The 23,574-nt window shown below is 42.0% G+C and overlaps 1 protein-coding gene across 3 annotated transcripts in view; it reads left to right on the top strand.

The window, feature by feature from the left end:
• The first annotated feature begins 13,937 nt into the window (after positions 1 to 13,937).
• The window catches only part of rfx2 (regulatory factor X2), a 29,297-nt gene continuing 19,660 nt past the window's right edge, over positions 13,938 to 23,574 (top strand). Inside the window, exon 1 of one of the 3 annotated variants that reach the window (XM_012955542.3) lies at positions 13,938 to 14,176. The gene's annotated coding sequence lies outside the window, so the exon portion shown is untranslated. 3 annotated transcript variants of the gene reach the window in all.

Raw genomic sequence — 23,574 nt, 5'->3', positions numbered from 1 at the left:
TATATATATATATATATTGTGGTATGGTGACAAAAAGGTCCCCGGTTTCCTGGGGAAAAGTGATTGACAACAGGTATGTTGGGCCACGGATTCTCAGACATTTTTACTGAGGTGAGACCAGCAGTGTTTGGGGCATAGAAACACTTTGTTTCTCTGCAGTTTTTTAAATTGTTGATCCGGGGCTGGTCTTACTGGGAATCCGCAAGAGCAGGGTGGGTGGATTCCCAAATCCATAGGCCAGGTTTTTCAGGAGGCCCTAGGCCTATTTGTAGTACACCTGAAGCTGTGCAGGGGAGCTGATGAGCCTGTGTGTGTGTGAGAGAGAGACACGCTGCTGGATTTGCTCAGCTTCAGGAGAAAGAGAAGCATTTATTTTTGTGTTAGCCAGGAGGCTTGATATTTCTGTTCAAACTGTTGTTTTATACCCCCTGCGAGGGGAAACTTCTGCAGCCGCTGAAAAATAAACGCGGGCAGGAAGCCCTTACACCGGTCTTGGTGTGTGAAGTTGCCTCATTTGCAGCCTACCAGCGAGTGAACCCCCACAATTGGTGTTTCGGATGCGGGCAACGATTGCCACACGCGGGAGTCGCCTGACCACAGTAAGTCTCCTGTGGGAATTGTGTGGACTGTATATCGTATAAGTGATATTTAAAGGGACACTGCACATAAAAGTTATAATATGGAGGATGTCCTCAAGGCTTTGCTGCAATCCACGGCTACCTTACAAAGGGCCCCCGGAGTGCACTGCTCCATTCCAGGCAGCAACCTCCTGCGGAGAATGACTGGGCAGGATGATGTGGAGGCTTTCCTCTGTACCTTTGAGAGGACGGCAGAGCAGCAAGCCTGGTCGAGGGAGCAGTGGGCGATGATTGTTGCGCCACTACTAGTGGGGGATGCCCAGAAAGCTTTTTATGATCTGTCCTCCGAGGACGCTAAGGACTATGACAAGTTGAAGTCTGAAATCCTGCGGAGACTGGGGGTAACCACCTCTGTGAGGGCCCAGCGGGTCCACAGTTGGGACTTTAAGGTTAAGGGGTCACCGCGTTCCCAGATGTATGATCTCATTAACCTAGTGAAACGTTGGCTGCAGCCAGACTTGCTTTCCGGACCTCAGGTAGTGGAAAGGGTCACAATGGACCGATACCTGAGAGCCCTTCCCACAGAATTACGGCGGTGGGTGAGCCAATCTGACCCAAATACAGCAGACCAGTTGGTGGAACTGGTAGAGCGATACCTTGCTGCTGAGGACTTCACTACCCGGGCGGTGTCCACCCCGAAGAGGCTGTCTGCAGTTGTCCTACCCAAGAAGTCGGCTACAGTGGAGAAGCCCAGCGCAGAGGACCCCGGGAACCCAGGTTCAGAGTCAACAAGAGGAAGATCTCGCGGAGACAGCCCACGCCAGACCCGCAGAGCTCCCCAGTGCTGGAGGTGCCGAGAGTGGGGACATATTGCCCCCAACTGCCCAGCTGATCCAGAACCCATGGAGTGTGGAACAGAGAGGAAGTTGTCTCTGTTCGCTCGACCAGGTCTTGTTGCGGATCCTGAGGTACCTACTTGTGTCGTCCAGATTGGTAAGCGCACTGTGAATGCACTGTTAGACACAGGTAGCTTAGTCACACTGGTAAACACACAGCTCCTGAAAGACTGTCCTTTAACCCAGCGTCAAGTGGGAGTGGTGTGTGTACATGGGGACTGTAAGAAATACCCCACGGCCCTAGTGACTTTTGTGACCCCCGCAGGGACTGTGTGCCATGAAGTGGCAGTGTCTCCCATACTCCTGCACAGTGTAATTTTGGGCAGAGACTTCCCCTTATTTCGAGAACTGTGCCAGGAACAGGTTCCGGAGACTGAGCATGGGGAGGGGAGACTCCACCCAATTGAACTGGATCCTTCTACAGGGACTGTTAAGGACAGTACAATGTCTGGGGGAGAGAAAGTGGGACCACTCGTCTCAGATGTTATTGTAAATGGTACTGATGAGGGGTCAGAAGAAAATGAGTTGTTTCCCTTAGCTGTATTAGTTGGCGAATCTGAAGCAACTGCGGAGACTGTTGAGGAACCTAGCATGCCTGAGCTAGAGGTCTCCCGCGATAACTTTGGAACCGCCCAGCTAAGGGACCCAACACTTACTAAAGCTTGGGAAAATGTCACCGTTAATAATGAGAACACAGAAAATCCTGGTGTAGATTGTGTATTTCCTCACCTTGTTGTACAAAATGACTTGCTTTACTATGTGGATAAGATTCGAGGGGAGATTGTGGAACAGCTAGTGGTTCCCCAGCCATATAGGAGAACGGTTCTCAATCTGGCCCATTCTCATCCACTAGGTGGCCACCTAGCATATGAGAAAACCAAAGACCGAGTGTTACAGCAGTTCTTTTGGCCGGGGTATATGCAGATATAAAGAGCCATTGTGAATCCTGCCCAGAGTGTCAGAAATCTGCTCCAATGCCCCATTTTCGCAGCCCGTTAGTCCCATTGCCAGTAATTGAAATGCCATTTGAGCGTATTGCAATGGACTTGGTAGGGCCACTAATAAAATCTGCTAGGGGGCATCAGTACATTTTGGTAGTCATGGACTATGCCACTCGGTATCCAGAGGCTGTTCCCTTAAGGAACACCTCCTCAAAAACCATTGCCCGAGAGCTGTTCCACATGTTCACCCGTACAGGAATTCCAAAAGAGATACTTACAGATCAGGGGACTCCCTTCATGTCTAGAGTAATGAAGGAGTTGTGCAAGTTTCTCCAAATCAAACAGTTACGCACATCTGTTTATCATCCCCAAACTGACGGGTTGGTAGAAAGGTTCAACAAGACCCTCAAGGGGATGTTAAAAAAAGTGGTTGATAAAGATGGGAGGAATTGGGATTGTTTACTTCCCTATCTTATGTTTGCCATTAGAGAAGTCCCACAGGCCTCTACGGGGTTTTCCCCCTTCGAGTTGTTATATGGGCGCCACCCACGAGGGCTGTTGGACGTGGCAAAGGAGACATGGGAATCTGAATCCACCCCATACAAAAGTGTGGTAGAGCATGTTGCAGACATGCAAGACCGTCTTGCAATGGTCATGCCCCTTGTGAGAGAGCATATGCTTCAGGCCCAGGAAGCTCAAAGCCGGATATATAATAGATCGGCTCGTGTCCGAACTTTCCAGCCTGGGGACAGGGTGTTAGTCTTGGTTCCTACAGTAGAAAGTAAGTTCCTGGCCAAATGGCAGGGCCCTTATGAGATTATAGAGCGCATAGGGGAAGTTAATTATAAGGTGTCCCAACCAGACAGGCGTAAGAAGGAGCAGCTCTATCACGTGAACCTAATTAAGTCCTGGAAAGATAGGGAAGCCCTGTCAGCCTATTCTACAGCTGTAGAGGTAGAAATCCCTCATGTGCCTGAGGTAAAAGTGGCTGAGACCCTCACTAACAGTCAGAAGCAGGAAATGAGAGAATTCCTGATCAGGAATAGACAAATATTCTCAGACCAGCCTGGGCTTACTGAGATAATAAAACATGACATTATAACTGGACCTGGGGTTAAAGTCAATGTCAGACCTTATAGGATACCCGAGGCCCGACGCCAGGCAGTTGCAGAGGAGATTAAAAAGATGTTGGAGCTGGACGTAATTGAGGAGTCCCATAGTGACTGGTCCAGCCCCATTGTCCTTGTCCCAAAACCGGATGGGAGCATCCGATTTTGCAATGACTTCAGAAAGTTAAATGAGGTCAGCAAGTTTGATGCATATCCTATGCCCCGGGTAGATGAATTGATTGAAAGGCTAGGACAGGCCCGATACATCACCACTCTAGATCTTACCAAGGGGTATTGGCAGGTACCCCTCACCGAAGGGGCGAAAGAGAAGACGGCCTTTTCCACTCCTGAGGGGCAGTGGCAATATAAACGCTTACCGTTTGGCTTACATGGGGCCCCAGCTACGTTTCAAAGAATGATGGATCTCATTCTCAAACCACACAGAGGGTATGCTTCAGCCTACCTGGACGATGTGGTTATCTTTAGCCCGGACTGGGAAAGTCATTTGCCTCGGGTACAAGCGGTCCTTGACTCTATCTGGAAGGCTGGACTGACAGCAAACCCCAAAAAGTGTGCCATGGGGTTAGAAGAGGCCCGCTATTTGGGGTATGTTATTGGAAGAGGGGTAGTCAAGCCCCAGGTGTCCAAAATTGAGGGAATTCAGCAGTGGCCCCGGCCCGATTCCAAGAAGCAAGTGAGGGCTTTTCTTGGGATAGTGGGGTATTACAGGAGATTTGTCCCCAATTTTGCCTCCCTAGCATCCCCACTTACTGACCTCACAAAAGGGAGTAAAGCTGGAGCAATTACATGGACCCCAGAGGCAGAGGAAGCCTTTCTAAACCTGAAGGCATCCTTGTGCAGATACCCGGTGCTAATAGCTCCTAATTTCAAGAAAGAGTTCCTTGTACAGACTGATGCCTCTGAGGTTGGGTTAGGGGCTGTTCTGTCACAAGTGGTGAATGGGGAAGAGCACCCGGTAGCATACCTAAGTAGGAAACTAACCCCCGCTGAATGCAGGTATGCCATTGTTGAGAGGGAGTGTCTGGCCATCAAGTGGGCATTGGAGAGCCTGAGATATTATCTCTTAGGGAGGCAGTTCAAACTTATCACCGACCATGCCCCACTTAAATGGATGGCCCAAAATAGGGAAAAGAATGCCAGGGTCACCAGGTGGTTCTTATCGCTTCAGAATTTTAAGTTCTCAGTGGAACATAGACCTGGAAAGTTGCAAGGTAATGCAGATGCTCTCTCCAGGGTATATTCGTTGATGGCATGCTGTGCTCAGCCCCACGGGCTTGAGCAGAGGGGGGGGATATGTGGTATGGTGACAAAAAGGTCCCCGGTTTCCTGGGGAAAAGTGATTGACAACAGGTATGTTGGGCCACGGATTCTCAGACATTTTTACTGAGGTGAGACCAGCAGTGTTTGGGGCATAGAAACACTTTGTTTCTCTGCAGTTTTTTAAATTGTTGATCCGGGGCTGGTCTTACTGGGAATCCGCAAGAGCAGGGTGGGTGGATTCCCAAATCCATAGGCCAGGTTTTTCAGGAGGCCCTAGGCCTATTTGTAGTACACCTGAAGCTGTGCAGGGGAGCTGATGAGCCTGTGTGTGTGTGAGAGAGAGACACGCTGCTGGATTTGCTCAGCTTCAGGAGAAAGAGAAGCATTTATTTTTGTGTTAGCCAGGAGGCTTGATATTTCTGTTCAAACTGTTGTTTTATACCCCCTGCGAGGGGAAACTTCTGCAGCCGCTGAAAAATAAACGCGGGCAGGAAGCCCTTACACCGGTCTTGGTGTGTGAAGTTGCCTCATTTGCAGCCTACCAGCGAGTGAACCCCCACAATATATACAGTATATGTGGTTTTATTGCCTGCCTTCAGCCTGACTCAGTTTGATGGAAATAAACAGAATTTTTAGTTTATGCTTTCTTTTTCTTACTTTAAAAACTGATTAAAATGACAATTTCAGCAACTCCTAAAAATCTAAGGTCATCAAACTAATGACATGGGGCTAGTTAAATTGATACCGACACTAAAAAACTACCCTTCAAAATATGAATGCACATATAAGTAGTGTTGATCATTTTTTGCTGATAGGGCTGCTTTTGTAAGTAACTTTACTTGAAGTTCCTAAACCTGACTGTTTTGCCAACCTGACTGCCCCTTCCCAACCTGTCAGTTATAGCTTCTAATGCTAACAGACTACTGCAGCACAAATATGGCAGCCCCCACAGAGAAACTTTGGGGGTCAGATAGGTAATGTAAAAGCATCAGGCAGGCTTTTATGGCAAATTTATAAATAGCATGCAAAGACAATGTTATGGTAGATGTAAAACAAGGGTTAATTTCTGATGTCAGTATCTCTTTAACAACACAAACTATACACACTATATGGCCAGATGTATTCAGATGCTCCTTGTGAAATTGCAAGCATGCGGTCTCACTGGTGAGTTCCAAACTGACATACAGGACCATGTACACTTGAAAGTCCTGTTGATGCATTTGGGAAGTGTTTGGGAGGGGGGCACCATCCTACTTTGGAACAGTGGACATGCATTCTTTGGAGTTGTGAGTTTGGTTAATGTCAGGAGAATCCTGCTACTATGTATGTAAAGTTTGGTGGAGCAGAGTTAATGATCTGGGGAGTCATTCAATGGGTTTAATACTTCATGAGTACTGGGCTGGCTACAGATATATAGGTTCTGTTAGTCTCTGGTTGGGTTGTGGCTTACAAAACAGGTAGTGAGATGGGTTGACAAAATTGTAGCAGGTCAGATCAGGAAGCATGTTGACTGAGAAAAATGCAGGTTTTGGGTTTAAATGCAGCTAATAAGACCCAGGTAGGTCTCTAGTCTTAGGCTGGTTTAAAGGTTTGGCATGAAATCCTTGGTTCCAGTCAAAGTCAACCTTAATGCTATAGTGACATTGTTGATTCCTCACATGCTACTTTGAAAAACAGTTTGGTAATGCAACCATACATAACAAGGTCAAATGCTCATGGGTTAAAAATTAGATACTTGACAGACAGGTGTTTGGATACTATTGATAATATAGCGTATTTAATTCTCAATTCAAATATCAAGCAGCACTTATTCAAGAAAGCAAAAATACCTACAGTTTTTGAGGGTGCCGTAAAGTTTCATGTCTAAAAATTGTTGAGCACTCCAAAACAAAAAAGTGAAACGTGGACTGAGGTATAGCTGTTACAACATCAGTGGTATCAACTGGAATGCCAATTTAGTTACTTCTTACTCTGTCACTGCTTATTTCTGGCTCTTAAGAAATCTACTAAGAGGCTGGTATCCTGCCTGGCCTGTTACCTGATCCACATTTTGCTCATGCTCTTGGACTTTTTCCAGGTTTCATGCAAACCAAGCAGAACCTTGGTAAGTCTGAAAGAGAGCTGATCTGATATAGCATGGTGTTGCCAATGGCATGAATAAAGGTTCAAGATACTCTGCAAAAACTTGACCCTGGCCACAATCCCTGCTCAACCAAACACCTACATCCCCATTCACCAGATTTCTTAAAGGAGAAGGAAAGTCATTTTGGGATTTTACTGCCGATAGATTTGCCACATTAGTGCCACCTAGAATGCTATATCTATTCAGCAGAAAGCTTTACTATACCTGAGTAAAGAGCCCTAGAAGCTCCCTCTGATAGCAGCTGCTATTTTAGCTTGGTCTTGGTAGTTTCCTGCTGCAGTTATAGTGGCTGGAAGCTCAGATCACACATTCCTAGAGGTGGAGGAAGTGAGTTCTTATGCATTCTTAAGGAAGGGGGGATCAGGAGAAGGGAAAGAGGAGGGAACTGAGCAGACTCAAGCCCCAAACCTGAAGGAGCCCTAAAAGAGAGGAAGTCTGATACTGAAGAACATTTTCACAAAAAAGGAGACAAGAAATCCTGTGGTACTTTTGATAGAGGACTCAGTGCAGCGTTTCTGTAATTGCTTATGGCTGTATTTACATAGACCTTTTTTGATAATGCTTACATAGTTTTTACCTTTCCTTCTCCTTTAATCTCAATTCTGCCCCCTTCTATATCTATCAAACCCTTTAACTGGGAGTATGGTAGGTTTATTAGTTATAGATGCCCATAGAATATTTAAAAACAAAAAATTGTTGATTATGTGACTTGCGGGTCGGTATTGTATTGTGGCTGGTCATTTATAAGGTTATATTGAGGAACTGTTGATGATTAATTAAATAAACAGTACAACAAAACATTAGGTGGGATCAAAACAAATTAGGAGTAAATATGGAGTCAGAGACACTCTAGGGGATTATGCCACATCAGGGAGCAACCCTCACGGTGAGCACTTAAATAAGTTATACTGTACTTTATGACAGTTTGAATAAATGAAGTTAAACATAAATTGCATAAAGGCTTAAGTACAGGTATTTCACCAAGATACTGTTCCTTTCCAGAACTATTCATACCCATACAATAAAAACTGTCCAGGACACTGTTAAGACAACCAAGGGCATTAATGTGCCCCAGCAAACCACTCATCTTACCACTTGGTTACACTCAATAAACTTGAGGTGTTCAGTCTAAGCAACAGAAAAGTGTGCAGTCAGGTTCAAGGGAAGTTATCAGGTACAGTAACCATTATGATTACTGAGGACACAGCTTATGTTCATCATTCTAATACAATGGGCCACTCATATGTATGGTAGAGAAACACAGAATAGTACATTTAAAGCCACATAGAGATTGCCCATTACATTATTGTTGGCATAGCAGTCCAAATGTTTTATGAGCTCATAAGAAAACTAGGCATTGAACATCAGTATGAGGGCAAATGAGGGAGTGGGATTGTGCATAAGTGTCAGGTATGGGTGCTGTGTCCATACAGTGCCTACTACAGTGCAGGATAAAACAGTAGCATAATGTATAAAAAAAGCGATTCTTATGGTACATCATCATAGATCAAACCACCATGTCTACATGGCACTCGTTGCAGGACCAACTGATACACTCGAGCATTAACTTGCTGTGCTCAAAATAGCAGAAGGAAACAAATGTGGTCAATATCAAAGAAAAGACCTCCTCCAGTGTAGAGGGGGTCTTAGGTATGCCAAGCAGTGTGCAAGGACAAAAGTTTTAAGAAAGAGACTAAAGACCCAAGTGGCAAATCAAACAAAATAGCTTAATAGTAGCTTACGGCAATGACACACAGAGCTACTTGTCGCAGCTACAAAATGGACAGTACTGATAATTGTCTCTGTGTGTTTAAGCAGAGACAGATCTTAGTACTGTCTATGGCAGGGGATTTTTTGCCCTTTTGTAGCCACAACAAGTAGCTGGCTACAAATAGCACCGTGTGTCATAGCCCTAAAGGGGAACTAAAAGTGTAATCACTGGGGGTGCCACAATGTTAGGTACCCCCCAGTGATTATAGTCACTTGCCTGATACCCAGGGCCGGTACTCATGTTCACTAAAAACTGCATCTAACCAAATAAAATCTGATGGTGTCTGAAAGACTTTTTCTTCTTATTGAAATAAAATGTCAGATGTACAGCAGATACATTAACAAAAGACAACAACCGACTTCATCTGATTTGATTTGCATTACAGCTGTAGGGATCAGATTTTGTAGCACCCTACAAAATCTCGTGCTGTTGCATGACAAGATTTTGTGGGTCAGATCATAAAATCTAATCAAAATTTCCAGTGTAGTTTAGCCTTATAACATTGTATCAGATGAAGCTGTATGATGTACTTTGTTTATGCAACTACATCTGATGTAAGAAGTAAAAGTCAGACACCATCAGATTTTATTTTGTATGCAGACGCCACATGCGAAGTTCCCTTCCAACAGGCGTTTCATGGCAGATGGCAAAGCGTCCATGTAATTTACACATCAAATTTTTTTCTATCAGTCACATTATAATTTGACCCATGCAACTACATCCAACTTGTAGGATGTTATCTATTGATACAAAGCCATCCTACTAATCTCCCGTTTAGGTCAACTCTAAAGGTGGCCATACATGGGCCGATTGTAGCTGGCGATATCGGTTCCTTAGGCTGATTCGACAGCTTATCAGCCCATGTAGGGGCAGCAACCATGGGCCTGCCCGACCGACATCTGGCCTGAAATCGCACAGGTATCGATCGGGCAGGTTAAAAAACGACTGCGCCCATTACCGTCATTATAATTCGATCGTTTGGCCCCAGGGCCAAACAACGAAATTAGCCTAAATTCCCCCAATATCGGCCACCCGTAGGTGGGGATAATGGGAGAAGATCCGCTCGCTGGAGACCTCGCCACCAGCACCGAATTTGTCTTGTGGGCGCCCCAAGGCCGCCCCCATTGGTCGCGCCCCTCCCCATGTGCGCATGCGCGAACACCCCCCCCAACGGCTGCGCATGTGCAAACATTTAAAGTCCCATACGGAGCAGTGGGGAGAGGTCCCCGTTGCTCCGTATGGGAGTCAAATTAAAATGCCGCCCTAGGCCTGGGCCTTTGTGGCCTCGCCACAAATCCGGGCCTGCTTGCCAAGCGAGCGGATCTTGACGTGTATGGCCACCATTAGATGCACAAAAACCTTTCTTTTTTTTTTACTCTATTATGTATGCGCCTGTCTGGGTACGAGGAAAAGAACACAGAAGTGGAAGAAGATTGCTGCAAATGAGCTTCAACAGAAATACCCTGGGCCGGTTCCACTTTCTTCTGACAGAAACACCAGCCCTTTAGTACTCATTTAACAATTAGGGTGAAGATACACAGAGCTACTATGATGGCTACAGAAATAGACAATGCTAATCATTTACTGGTAATTGTCTCTACGTGAGTTTTAGCAGAGGCAATTCTCAGTATTGTCTATGGCAGGGTATTTTCTGGCATTTAGTAACCATGAAGTAGCTGCTACTAAGCAGATCTGTGTGTCTTCACCCTTAACCTTAGGGAGTGATGAGATGAAGGCAGTTCTGGACTAAGATTCAAAATAGCCCCTGGCATTTCAAGTACTCAGTGGCTCAAACAGCCCCCCACAAGCCCAATAAATAGTGACTGTCTATGGCATTGGCAGAATCCAGATTGCCAGTCTGGGCCTGGTTGATGACTATACTATTTATTTAAAATAGCCAAGAGGTACATATGGATACTGCAAATAAATGGCTTACAATTTGTAAATTAGATAGTATGGCTGTCTAAAACAGTTTGGTGAAGTGAATGCTTGCTAGTTAAGGAATAACCCAAAGGGTAGTGGTGAAAAACTTGACATGTAAAGAGGTACAGGTCAGTCTAAGTGGTGGTCTGAATATAAAGAGTCCAAACATGACTTGTTAAGTAGCAAAAAGCAACATCAAATATCAAAAAATTGATAGTAGGTAAATTATAACCCAAAGTGTTGAAATTCAATAGTTAAAAACTAGCCATGCAGAGAAATACAGTTAATTTTGAAAAATAGAACATAGAAAATCCAGCCAGAAAAAGTTCTGGCAAAAATCAGGAGTGGGTCATCATATTGTTGGCAGGAGGTTATGTTGTTTCAGGAGTTTGGCCTTAGACAGATGTTGGTCACTTACCAAGTCAGAATGCCCTGATGAAAGCATTATGCCAGTTCAGTTAGCTGAAAGCTCTGCTGTTTAGTGCTATAGGCTTCCTATATAAAGAGGTACCCAACTTGCCATTAGTGATGACAATATTGAGATCTAGGAAATGATTGCTGAAGTGACTGCAATGAATACTGAGCTTTATGGAAGAAGGCAGGGAGTTAAGGTGTTCACCAAAGTAACAGAGACCAGATGAGAACCATTATAGATCATCTATGAAGGAGAAAATGTGTTGTAACTTGCAAATAATCCTAAAATTTAAAGTAATTATGTGACAGAACAAGACCTTGTAGTTCAACTAAAAACTGTACCAGTGGACGGCCATGGTGAAAATCAGTCAGAGCTTTAGCACAAGCTTCAACACCATCTTGATGGGAAATGATTGTATAAAGGCTGTTGACATCAATAGTAGCTGACAAAGAGATGTGTTCTATCTTTCAGATAGAAACACTCAAAATCAGCAGTTTGGAGGCATGATGTGAGTCCCATGGGAGAAAAGCGCTTTACAAATGTTTTGTTATTGTTGTTGAAGAGAGAAGTCTGAGAGCAGGGTTGCCACTTGGCCAGGAAAAATTATGCTTAATGCCATAAAAGATAAAAATAGAGGAAGACCACTAGTGATGTGTGGGTTAACCCCCCTTAGGTAAGGTGGGTTAGGGTTGATAATTTGGGCAAAAATTGCAGGTTCAGGATGGGTGGGGGTCAGACTGGGGAAGTACACTCCTCCTCTGCTCCTGAAGTTTCCCTGTCTTGGAACCCAAGGCACGCACATAAGTAGTGTACAGAGCAGACACCAGTACAAGTTGGGTGCAGGTTCTTCAATGGCAACATTTTGTGGGTTTGGGGCGGGTACAGGTTAAGGTTTTGCAAGTAAGGGTAAGGTGTGGGTTGAGTTTTTCCTGACCCGCACAAAAAAAAATGATGTTTTTCAGTCTGGTGCTGTCCTAGGCACCAGACTGCTGCTGCGCCCCTCGGTGGAAGTAATGTCATTACAATGTGCTCTGCTTGACTTCACATTCACCCACTGCCCCTAACAGGTACCACCTACCGCCCAACTCTGCCACCAAATATTACAGGAAATGATCTGTTGGCAGTGGAAAGGGTTTTTTATTTACCATAAAAGATGGTAACCCTGTCTTGGAGAGGAAGCATCCAAATTCACTGACATGGGAAGGCATAATTAATGGTATATCTAACTCTGCACACACTTATAACATTTTGCAAGTACACTGTATTTTTTTTATTTAGCATAGTATAATTGCCATGACCTTTCAAAATATACTACTAATATTCAATATATCTACCGAAAAAGGTTAAAGGAGACATATCATATAAAATTAAGAATATACCAGTGAATTATACTTCTCTAAATATAGGATTATGCTTAAAAAAAGTTGTGTTTCTGACTGATTTATTGAGAAATTCCACCACAACCCCACTAGTCCTGCCCATCTGCTCCACTTCCTGCTGGCTGAATTCTCTGGATGTGCAGGAGAGCCAGCAGCTCTCAGTACACTGCATTGTAGAATAGGAACCAATCAGCACCCAGGCCGACCTGCGAGAACGGAAGCCTGTCTTTGCTTGTGTGAGTGCAAGGCTGTGATTGGCTATCCCCCTCCTGCTGTGGGGAAACATGAACTGATAGGATCTATAGGGAGCTACAGTAAAGGGTCCATTTTTACAAATAAAATTAATTTTTAGCCCAAAGTTAAACCAGCACCATATATTACTCAAAACTGCCTACAAAATTTACTTTTTTTTTTTATAGAGATTTATTTATTTGGTTTTAATTATTTGCCACTTTCTTCTTCCTCTTTCCAGCTTTCAAAGAGGGGTCACTGACCCTGGCAGCCATTATAGCTCTGCGGGGATACAATGTTATTGTTACTTTTAATTACTTACCATTCTATTCCAGTCTCTTATTTAAAGCAAAGCCTGGTTCCTAGGGTCATTTGAACCATAGCAACCAGATAGCTGCTAAAATTCCAAACTGGAGAGCTGCTAAATAAAAAACTAAATAATTTTAAAAATACCACAAATAAAAAAAGAAGATCAATTGCAAATCATCTAAGAATAATATTCTCTGCATCAGGGATGCAGGATATGGTGGCACTTTATTAACACCCTAGGTTTAATTCCAGCCAGAGCACTATGGGCAAGGAGATGTTCCACAGATTGCCAGTCTAGTTCCAGGCCTAGTATTATGGCTTCCTACCACGGCATTATAAGCCAGTGCTGTATAAACAATGGATAATTACCCAGCAGCCAAAAACATTTTGTAAACCCGGTCATCAGACTGGATCAACGTGCCTGCCACACCAAACGTAAAAGGAAAATGGCGGTGTTTCCTGTATTAACGTTTGTAATTAACCCCGAGTCTAATCCCAATAGTATACCTTATCTCAAATCATATTAAACCGCGCAGTACAATCGCTAAAGCTCGCTATATGTTCATTGTCTTGCAAACTGTACCTCAAAGAAAACTTATGTTCTACTACAAAAGCGCGTACGTTGGCCTTCTACATATACGCACCAAAAATACAAATAATAAAAATATCAAATTTCGCACAATACCATTTTACACACGCACACACAGAAAAAAGAAAATGGCGCGGACCCTTTAAAGAATTCCGCGCCGCCACTTCCCCGGAGTTTGCCGGTTGCCTGGTCAACCACCCTTCCCCCACCCTTAGCCAATCACCTCCTCCCGCCACTGCTGGCGCCAAAGCGCAGGCCTAGCCCTCTCCCTCAATCCAGAAGACAGATATGGAAGGCGTGATATCATCCCACAGGCCACGCCTACTGGCGGAGCTGATTTGATTAAGTGACTGACATCACCAAGCGGCAGCCAATAGGAATGTTGGCAGAGGAAGGCGCTGGGAGTGGAACGGCGGTTAGTGACGTCAGAGGGAGAGGATAGCAACAGTTGCCTTGAGACCCCCGGCGCCATAGTGACTGTAGCCGTGGAGACAGTTACTTGCCAACCGGAGACACACGGAGCAGCAGTGGCCGGAGAAGTAACCCGGGGATAGCGGAGCCATCATCAGCGCAGCACCGCGTACCATAACTGCCTGGGTAGCCGGACGGAGGTGAACCGCTTACCCTAATAACTTTAAAATGGCACTAGGTCACAGGGTGGTTAAGTAGATTCGAGGGGCAGTAGGGCGAGGTTGACAGCAGTTTTCTGGGCAGTCTGTGACGGAGCATTTTAACCCATATAGTCCCGTAAATTGCCCTGAGCATTCAATTTCTGCTAGAACAAAATGCGATACATGGCCGGTTGATCTGTGGCTGCTCGGAATCCCATTACTCACCTCCGGTGCAGCACGAGTTCCCACTTCCACTTCTGAGTCTTGGACCCCGAAAAGTTTTCTCGTTGCCATCGTTACAGTACTGCTGGATACCAGATGCCCCACTCTTTCTTATCTTTGTAATTGCAAAGTAACTGCTTGTGCCACAGTACTTAGATATTTGTTCAAGGCAAGGTTTGGGGGTAAATGAATTCCCAAGCAAGTCTCCCCAAGAAGCTGAAAACTAGTGGGGCCAAAAAAATGCACCTGGCTGGATCTGGGGAGCAGAAGTAGCAAAACTCAGCAGCTAGTTTGTGTAAGCTGCAGTCAGCTCCATCCAGCCTGGGGGTTCTGCAGTAGTTGGGGTAAGAGGTTTGGGTATCTGTGTAGTGCTTAGGGAGATGCCTAGCTGGGAGGAACATCTGTATGCCAGGATCTTTTCCAACTGATGGAGGAGACAACTAGCAGCATATCTTCCACTCCTAGCTTAACTGGTCCTGCCTGGGTAGCAACATAACATTGCTCTATTTACTTTCTAACACCATCAACTTCTTCCCATTAATACCTGTAACACAAACTGCAAGAACTACCTCTGCAGCTGAATTTCCCTTCAATTTGCTCATTAATCCTAGTGTAATTCTCATGTTTTTTTATTTTCTACATGCAGCCAAACAATCACCCCCTCAGCAATGGCATAGTGTTTTATGCTATATTATTTATAACTATGGCATGTACTTATTAAATATAGAGTAGAAAAAACACACATTGTGCTCTTTTTTCGCATTTAATGCAGCATTTATCCACTGCTGTGCAGCATTATTGGTTGTTAGTGCAATTTCTTTAATTTGGTTGGGTTTTCTAATACAACTTAAAGGGGTAGTGAACTTTTAGTGTGCCATAAAATGTTCTCTTCTTAGCAGCTTTTCAATTGCTTTTTATTTTGTACTTCCTGCAGTTTTTGAATTATTTTGACTGACTCTTTTGCCTCTTTCCAGCATTCAGATGGGGGTCACTGACCCCAACAGTCAAGAGACTATTGCTCTGTGAGGCTACAATTTTGTTACTTCTTATTGCTGATCTTTCTATTCAGACCCTCTCCTATTCATTTTATGGCCTGTCATTCAAACTGCACCCTGGTTTCTAGGGTAAATTGTACCTCAGTAACTGGATAGCTGCTGACATTTCAAACTAGTGAGTTGCTAAACAAAAATCAAAGTACACAGAAAATAAAAAATTAAGATAAATTGCACAAGTGTCACAATCTATATACCTAATGTTAATGTAAAAGGTGTACTACCCCTTTAAATACAAGCTAATTTCCTTTAGAAGTTGTAACTGTTGCTGCCCTGTCATGAACTAAACTGTGCTGCTAGATCTTCCTTTCACACACCTGTTCTACTGTCCTGTTAGTATTTTTAACTAAGCTGCAAAGCACTGACCTTTTGAGGGTCATGGTGTAAATAAAGACATTTCTTTGTAGATCCTATATTCTTGTACAAAATACAAGTAAGATTGTACTTCTTTAAAACCTACATTTTCTTTAATTGAAAGATGTTGCGGTGTTGTTTTCCAGAGTCTCCCCACTAGGTATAGTGGGGACTTTCCTAGAGGTCAAAAAAACATAACTGGTACTATTTTCTCAGACTGAAATGTATATGCTTAAACTGTAGTCTGCATGTCACTCTCACTGTTTCATCCACTGATGAGGTGCAGTTCCCAGGCTGATAAGTCTGTACACAGTGCTGTATGCTCAATGTTTCAGGTCTGTGAGCTCCAACTCCATAGAGTTTTCACGTCCAGGATTTTAAGAATCCTTTAGTTTTCACATATTATTTAAAGGTTATATCACTTATAGGTCCAATTTTGTATCAGCACCGTAACCCATAGCAACTGATAAGTAGCTATCTTTGAATGGCCTAGTGCAGCCAGTCTAATGAAGGGAAATGTTCAGTTGGTTGCTATGTGTTACTGCACTGCAGTAGAATTGCCCCTCTTTAATTACTTTCCACTATTTCTAGGTTGTGGCTGAAATGAATAATTATATTAAGTCCCATTCTAAGGTCTCTGCTATGTTACCACAGGGCTTTTTATTATAGTCTAACTAAATCTAACTTGGTAGTATAGATTTAAAGCAACTTAATTTAGTTTTAGGATTTGGTGTAAAGAGTTGTACCGGACTATTGGCAAACTTGCACCCACCATATAGAGGGCAGGATATTATCATACTTTCTCCTGCTTTTCACACAAGTAACATCTAAAACCTTGTACATGGTTTCATAGTTCTGTACTACACCTTTCATAAAATGCATGGTGAAAAATAAGCTCTTATGAATGATAGTTAAAACATTTTATTCATGCTATTCTCTAACAGTGTCAGAATTGCAGGAAAGTTGCCACATCTTATTTTGCATTGAAACTCACTTCACATTGGGTCCCATTTTACTGTTATTTTAGTGTGGCCCAGTCCCTTACAGTTATGGTAGAGCCTTACCTGAATAGCAACAATTGGATTTCTGCACCTCCATTCAACTTAATAGCATACTGGCAACAGTTTTTTTTTTTTTTGTTTTTTTTTTTTTTTACCCTTTTTTAACTGTTTTACATCAGTTTGAAGCAAATATAGCCCATCAGCATGGGAAAGCCTTTGAGACTGTTAGCATGATCATCACTTGCTGCTGTGCCTTTCAAAAACAGTAGGAGGGAAACATTTTATTTGGCGGAGGGGGGGTGGGTGAATGAGCAGCACTTTGCTGAACCATTTTTTTTGACAAAGCGAAGGTGATGTGGATAGGAAAGCTTGTGCTCGATAGCATCAGCTTGGGGCAGGCAAATGATATCATTGCAGATGTCATGGCAACATTCAGACTTATGGGATGCAAGTGAATGCCTAGATGACTTCCCCATGGTGCTGCCAACAGGGAGAGGAAGCTGCACTTTAGTGTTTTTGCTTTCTTTTTTGGTATGCCTGGGGAAACTGGTTTTGATCAACTTTTGTGCTCCTGTTGAATTTTCACTGAAATTTACTGTTATGCCTAATCGGACACGTTGAATGCTTGCTGAATGTGGGAAAACCCATAAATAATCTAATTTATAACAACTAAATTGTAAACAGAATTTTTGAGGCCTGAGGCTTTGCAGTAGAAGGCAACATTCAGCTTTGGGTTATTTGCAGTGAACTCCGGATGGCCCTATGTAATTATTTCCATGTTCTTTCACTTATTTAAATTATGGTATTACTGTATTAACAATCCTGTTCAGATACTGGCCGCTACACCTTAGTACAGAGAAACCCTATGCTCTGATCAGTTTTTGAATTCCAGCACTGCCCCTGATTGGAATGAAACTTTTGTTTTGTCCTTAGTGGATTGCTTACATTTCATCTATAGACCTCTGTACAGTAGATACATGCCTTTCTTACTTACCTACTTTAAGCAGTTACCTTTTGTTCTTTAGAGCATTATTAGCAATGATTAGTGCAATTGCAATATCCCTGTAATTTAACATGCTTTTTTTAACATTGAAGTATTGTTCTTACTGAGATGAAGTGAGTTAAACCTTATAAGCAATCTCAATAGCTGTGGGCAGATATTTGTTTTTCCCGGAGATACAAGCTATAAACCTCCTCCACACCACCTGTATCCTCATGCCTCTAGGCGCTATTTAAAATACGCCGGCATCACTATGTTTTCATATTTAACTCTGGTTTCCTTGGTTCCCATCCTAAACACAAGGGGACTTCCTCAAACTCGTGCTGAACAGAGACACCTACTGGTTAGAGTACTGCAGGGTTAAGCATTTCCTCCCCCCTTTAAATTCTAAATCTGACTGTGGAATTTTGTGCCTGGCAAAGAGGCAGTAATATTTTTAAATCACACTCCCCACTGACTGGTTTAAAGGAGACAAAACATCAGTTAATATTATTTTTCCTTAATATGTACAAACAGCCTATACATGTTAGAAAATGTGGCTATAACCTTAAACTATTTGAACAGGGGGCGGGCTTCTGGGGCACTTAATAAAAGAACAAAAAAGGTAAGGGTGTTTGCCAGGGGTCTACCAGCCTTTTTATCTGCAGTTTCGTTTAAAAGGAGCACATACCCAAATATGACAGGACTTTGCTTTTTAGCGGAGACTTTTTTCTTGTGATTTCCTATGTAGAGATGAGGTTTTGCCTGCTTGTTTTCCTGCACTAAACACTAGTTGAGGATATTTGTGAGGTTTTCCTTCTCACTAACATAAGAGAATTTTGTGGCCATTCAAATCTGGAAAAACGGCACATCCTATATTTTTTTAATAAATATGTCTGTGTAGTTCCTTTAATTGTACTGTAGTTAATTTCATCCTTTGTAGTGCAGAGGCACTGCCTAGAGACCTGCATAGTTTTGGTTGGGCCGACCCTCTCCCAAACCTTTTTGTCCCATAGACCTGTTACCTTCTGTGTAACCTGGAAATAATGTCACTATAATTTGAAAGTGACAACCCTCCGAGACACATTAGATTATTCCGGGACCACACCACAATATGGAAGGTATCCACTGACAGCTTGCGTGAATAATATAAAATCATGGTTTTTCACCTGAAACTTGAATATGACCCCACTTTTTCTTGGTCCCATATAGGCAAGCTGAGTCTTTTTTTCTTTCCAGTATTTCACTTTTCCCCTTTATAAGGCTTTTCCGTGGTCCCCTGGAAAACTTAAATTTAGGGTTCTACTGTATTGATGAACAGTTCCTTGAACTAGAGTTGCTATGCCGTTTTATTTTGTGAGGAAGCTTTTAAATTGCTGCAAAGGTAATTTGTTGTCAGGTGCTCTGGTCCAACACATTTTGCAGATCCAAGCTACTGTGGTATTTTTTTTTTTTTTTTTTTAACTCCCTGTTTTTTAACATAGGATGCCAAGATGTTGCTAGACTACAACTTTCACAAAAGTTATAAGCATCTTGATGTAGTTGAGCATCTACGGAAGGTTAAGATACAGGACTTCTTTGTGGAGCATGTCTCCTCAGTGTGTTATAGCTTAGACATAGTAGACCATGTAAGTTATTTTAGGAATAGGATCTGCCCATTGCTACAGTCTAAGATTTTATTGCCCAAAGCATGCATAAAAACATTGCAACTGTCATCCTGCTATCCATTTATCGTTTTAACTTTCCCCTTCAATTAAGTAACTTTTTATGACTTATAGGTAACTTTTAATAAGCATTATTATTTTGCAGAGTAGATTTTTTTTTTTTTTTTTTTTGTCCATATCACTTTAAGGGTCATAAATATTGCCTATTGTTATTGTCTTCTCTTTTATAGGTCTAGCTTTCAGCTTTATTTCTATTAATTTAAGGCTAGTTAATAGCTTATTAATTCTCATCTAAAGCAGCAACAGCACCCCAAGATATAAATAAGATGACTTTCCTGGCATGTTTTTATTATATACCTAACCAGTCAGATCACTCACTGTGCTTTTTGGGAAGGGTGTGCCTCTAATGATTCCTTATGACCCTTCTATGCTCTGGATGGAAGACAATAGATTTAGCTCATACTGCTGAGTCACTTGGCTGTTTTCCATTAAAAAGGAAAGGGGGGAAAATGAGAACACATATTTTAAGAAAGTAACTTGATCTTTATTGCCTGACAAGAAGTTTTGAAATACCATTTGGGCAACTTTATATCCCCAGTCTTTATGAAATGCCACAGAGGTGCAATGTAGTGGATCTCAATCCTATATAAATTACCACTTTGATGCTCAGTGTTTCTTCGCCCTGTACCTTCTCAGTGACTGCATTTGTCCTCTCCAGTTAATAATTTTTCCTTCCACCAGTGTTTATTGAAAACCAAATCCCTGCAGTGTACCATAAGTACACATCATTCTGCTGCTTTCTAAATTAAGCTATCTTATCACTGCTCAGGCTTTGTCTCACTAGGCAATTTTAAACTGTGGCACAATTACCTGCCAAAAATTACCCCTCATGGCTGTTTATTGCGCCAGTATTTTAATTTTAATTTATATTCAAATATATATTATTTATTGCTGTGATTCTTTTGCAAGTGGCATGACTCACTGCTGGACTTTTCTTGCCAGTACAGGTGTAAATTTAATATGTATATTTTTAGGGAGCAGAATAGGCATATTGGGAACCAGATAGAAACTAATTAGCATTTAGGTCTCAGTCATGATATGTTTAAATCTTAGTAGGTTGAAGAATGCCCTGTTATCAGCTACTTACTTGACTTACCTTTGTAACCCAACATTTTTACTCAAGCGGTTTTCCTTGTGCTTCTTATTCTCAGTGCTGTGGTATGACACTTTGAGTTAGCTGGAGGCCTGATAACCAAGGGCTGCGTTCTGTCACACAAACGTAGTCATATAATACAAAATACAAACATGGGATTTTTGATTAAATAATCATTGCTGATCATGGAATTCACTGTCCTAGTACAATGTTATTAATGTTAGCAAAATATGCTGTGTTTATTTGCATGTTAGTTGAGTTTTTATCTTGTAGATTGTAAGCTCTTTTGGGCAGGGCCCTCTTCACCTCTTGTATCGGTTATTGATTGCTTTATATGTTACTCTGTATGTCCAATGTATGTAACCCACTTATTGTACAGCGCTGCGGAATATGTTGGCGCTTTATAAATAAATGTTAATGTAATGTAATGTAATTATGCCACTATGCCTTTTTGCTAATGTGAACAGACCTTCCTAATTTTGCACCAGCTTTATTTAGTGTCCTTCAGCTTTTAAGTGGCGCAGGCTAGAATGCAGAGGCAGCCTTAGATATTTATTTTTGCAGTTTAGAATCTAGAAGAACGTCCAGGTTCTACAAAAGTAATTTTAGTATTCAGTTCTAAGGTAAATTGCAATTGGACTTGTTTTGATTATTTCTTGAGGTTTGAATTATTTAATAATTTTTGTTGCTGCTCTCCAGATTGGACTTCAAACCACTTTCTGGTTACCAGGGTACCACTTTCACTAGCATCAAGGCAGGGGTTTGAATAGAAGGCTGGAAGATGAATAGGAATGGTTATGAATAGAAAGATAAGTGATAATACATAGGAAAAATCAAGTTGCAAAAGTAGTTAACCCTCTGATTGCCAGGTTCAGTGGGCATTCAGTTAACTATTTAGGCTATATAGAGGCCGAAAAGCTACCACATTCAAAACTATGAAAATGTATCTCCTGAAAATTATTTTTTAGTATGATGTAATGTTTGTTCTGCAGCTACTGATAACCAGATAGCATTCAGTTACAGGCTAGAAAGAGACAGAAAAGGTAGAAAAATTAACAAAAACAAAGAAGGTTAGAAAAGGTCCATAATAAAACTTTAAGTGAAAGAAGAGACCACCCCCCCCCATGTAAAATATTTTACTGCAGCTGTTTATATAACAAAATGTTGTTAAGAAAATCTTTTACTTGGTTACACGACTACTAATGTACAGCATAGGCTGAGAACTGTAGCTGGAACAATACCTTACTTCTGTATATATATCTAGTATTGATAAATAATGTGAAGCACAGGTGGGACATGAATAAGTGTCAGAAATGGTGAAAATGGTTTCTTTATAAAAGCTCAATAAGCTGGATAGACGTTGAGCCATACACATGTTCCTGAATAGTTTCTGTATAGAGGGTTCCAACAAACTTTCCTTGATAGAACAGGATCTGGGTGATTTAGATTATCTCTGCTTATATCTTTAAGGGGTATTGTGCATATCCTAGTGTGAGGTAAGTCCATATGCTTCCCTACAAGTTAAACTGGCTAGAGCTTTATGGTGAAGTGTGGACATCACTGTTTTTCCCAGATGTACCCACAAGCTGGCAGTATGCCTGCTTCTTATATGTGAGGTGCTGCTCATATTGTCACATGTCACAATACTCGGTCTTTGTAACTGGAAAGTCAAATTAATTTCAGCCTTTGTGCCAAAGAATATGTGAATTCATATACAGTGTATAGTGTTATTCATATATTAAGGTAAACTGTGAAAACTAGATATGACTCTATGTAATATTCTTTAACAATCTCTAGTAATTACTGTTTGGTTCTTTGATATAATGTATAATGTATTTCTTAAAAATTAGAGATTGTACATTCATGCATGAAATATTCATTGTAACAGAATCCAGTGCTTTGCATTATTTAGACCTGCCATATATCTTAGCCTTGTTCTTGTGTTTCAACACTAAAACCATTATCCTTTTTTCGTAATTGAAGGGGAGCTTTAAAAAGCTGCCTTGTTTGCCCAATATTCTTAGGGGGTTATTTGATAAAAGGCACTAAGTTTGCCCAGGAGCAGTAACCCATAGCAACCAATCAACAGGAAGCATCTACTGTTCACCTGTTTAAAAGCAAACATCTTATTGGTTGCTATTGGTTACTGCGCCTGGGCAAACTTAGTGCCTTTTTATTACATATGGAGGATAACCTGCACTTGACATGGATTCATTTTTTTGTATATAGCCCACTGACATCCACAATTAGTGGCATCTATGCAGTTATTCTGGGGATTCCAGATTTCCAGATCTACCCTTGTGTCACATATAGGCTCAGATTATTCACTCACAGAACACCTCTAGCATATAGAATAGTTGCTAGGTCAAGCATTTTGCTCTGGAAATAAAAATGGCTGTCTCAATTAAAAGCTAGAACAGTCAACAACTACATATTTATCTGTGCAGCTGCTTTATAAAAATAGGATATTTGTCCAGGCTATGCAAGATATGGATACCCAAGTGAACTGAACTCGGCAGAGGTTTATTTTTTGTTTGTTTTTTCAAGCCTATGTGATACTGTGGTAATTCCCCGAGATAGGGATAGTGTGTTACAGCCTTCTTGTATTGACTGGTTTAATACAAGTCTTGTTTAATGGCTTACCTATCTATCCTGCATGTTTCAACTTGCCATGTTGAATGCAGGTTTGTTCTCCATTTTCTTACATTTGCTTGCTAAATGCATACCTAGCATTCCTTCAGGCTGCATATTCCTTATTTCATTTCATAACAGCAGCCATTTAACACCATGAAGAATAAGTCACATAACCTTTCCATTCACCTTCCACCCCTCTGTCAATTAGGTTTACCATTTACCGAAAGCATACTGTTCTGGTAGCTATATGGCAGACTAGCCCTTTTCCCTCCACTCCTATGTGCAGTTTTATCAGGGGGGGAGGGGGTTTGCTATTTCTAGGCTGCTTCGTTTAACCTG

This window comes from Xenopus tropicalis, chromosome 1, assembly GCF_000004195.4.
Source record: "Xenopus tropicalis strain Nigerian chromosome 1, UCB_Xtro_10.0, whole genome shotgun sequence".
In the NCBI taxonomy this organism is placed as follows: Eukaryota; Metazoa; Chordata; class Amphibia; order Anura; family Pipidae; genus Xenopus; species Xenopus tropicalis.
The sequence above is the reverse complement of the archived record's forward strand: the minus strand, read 5'-3'. Positions and strand labels throughout refer to the sequence as shown.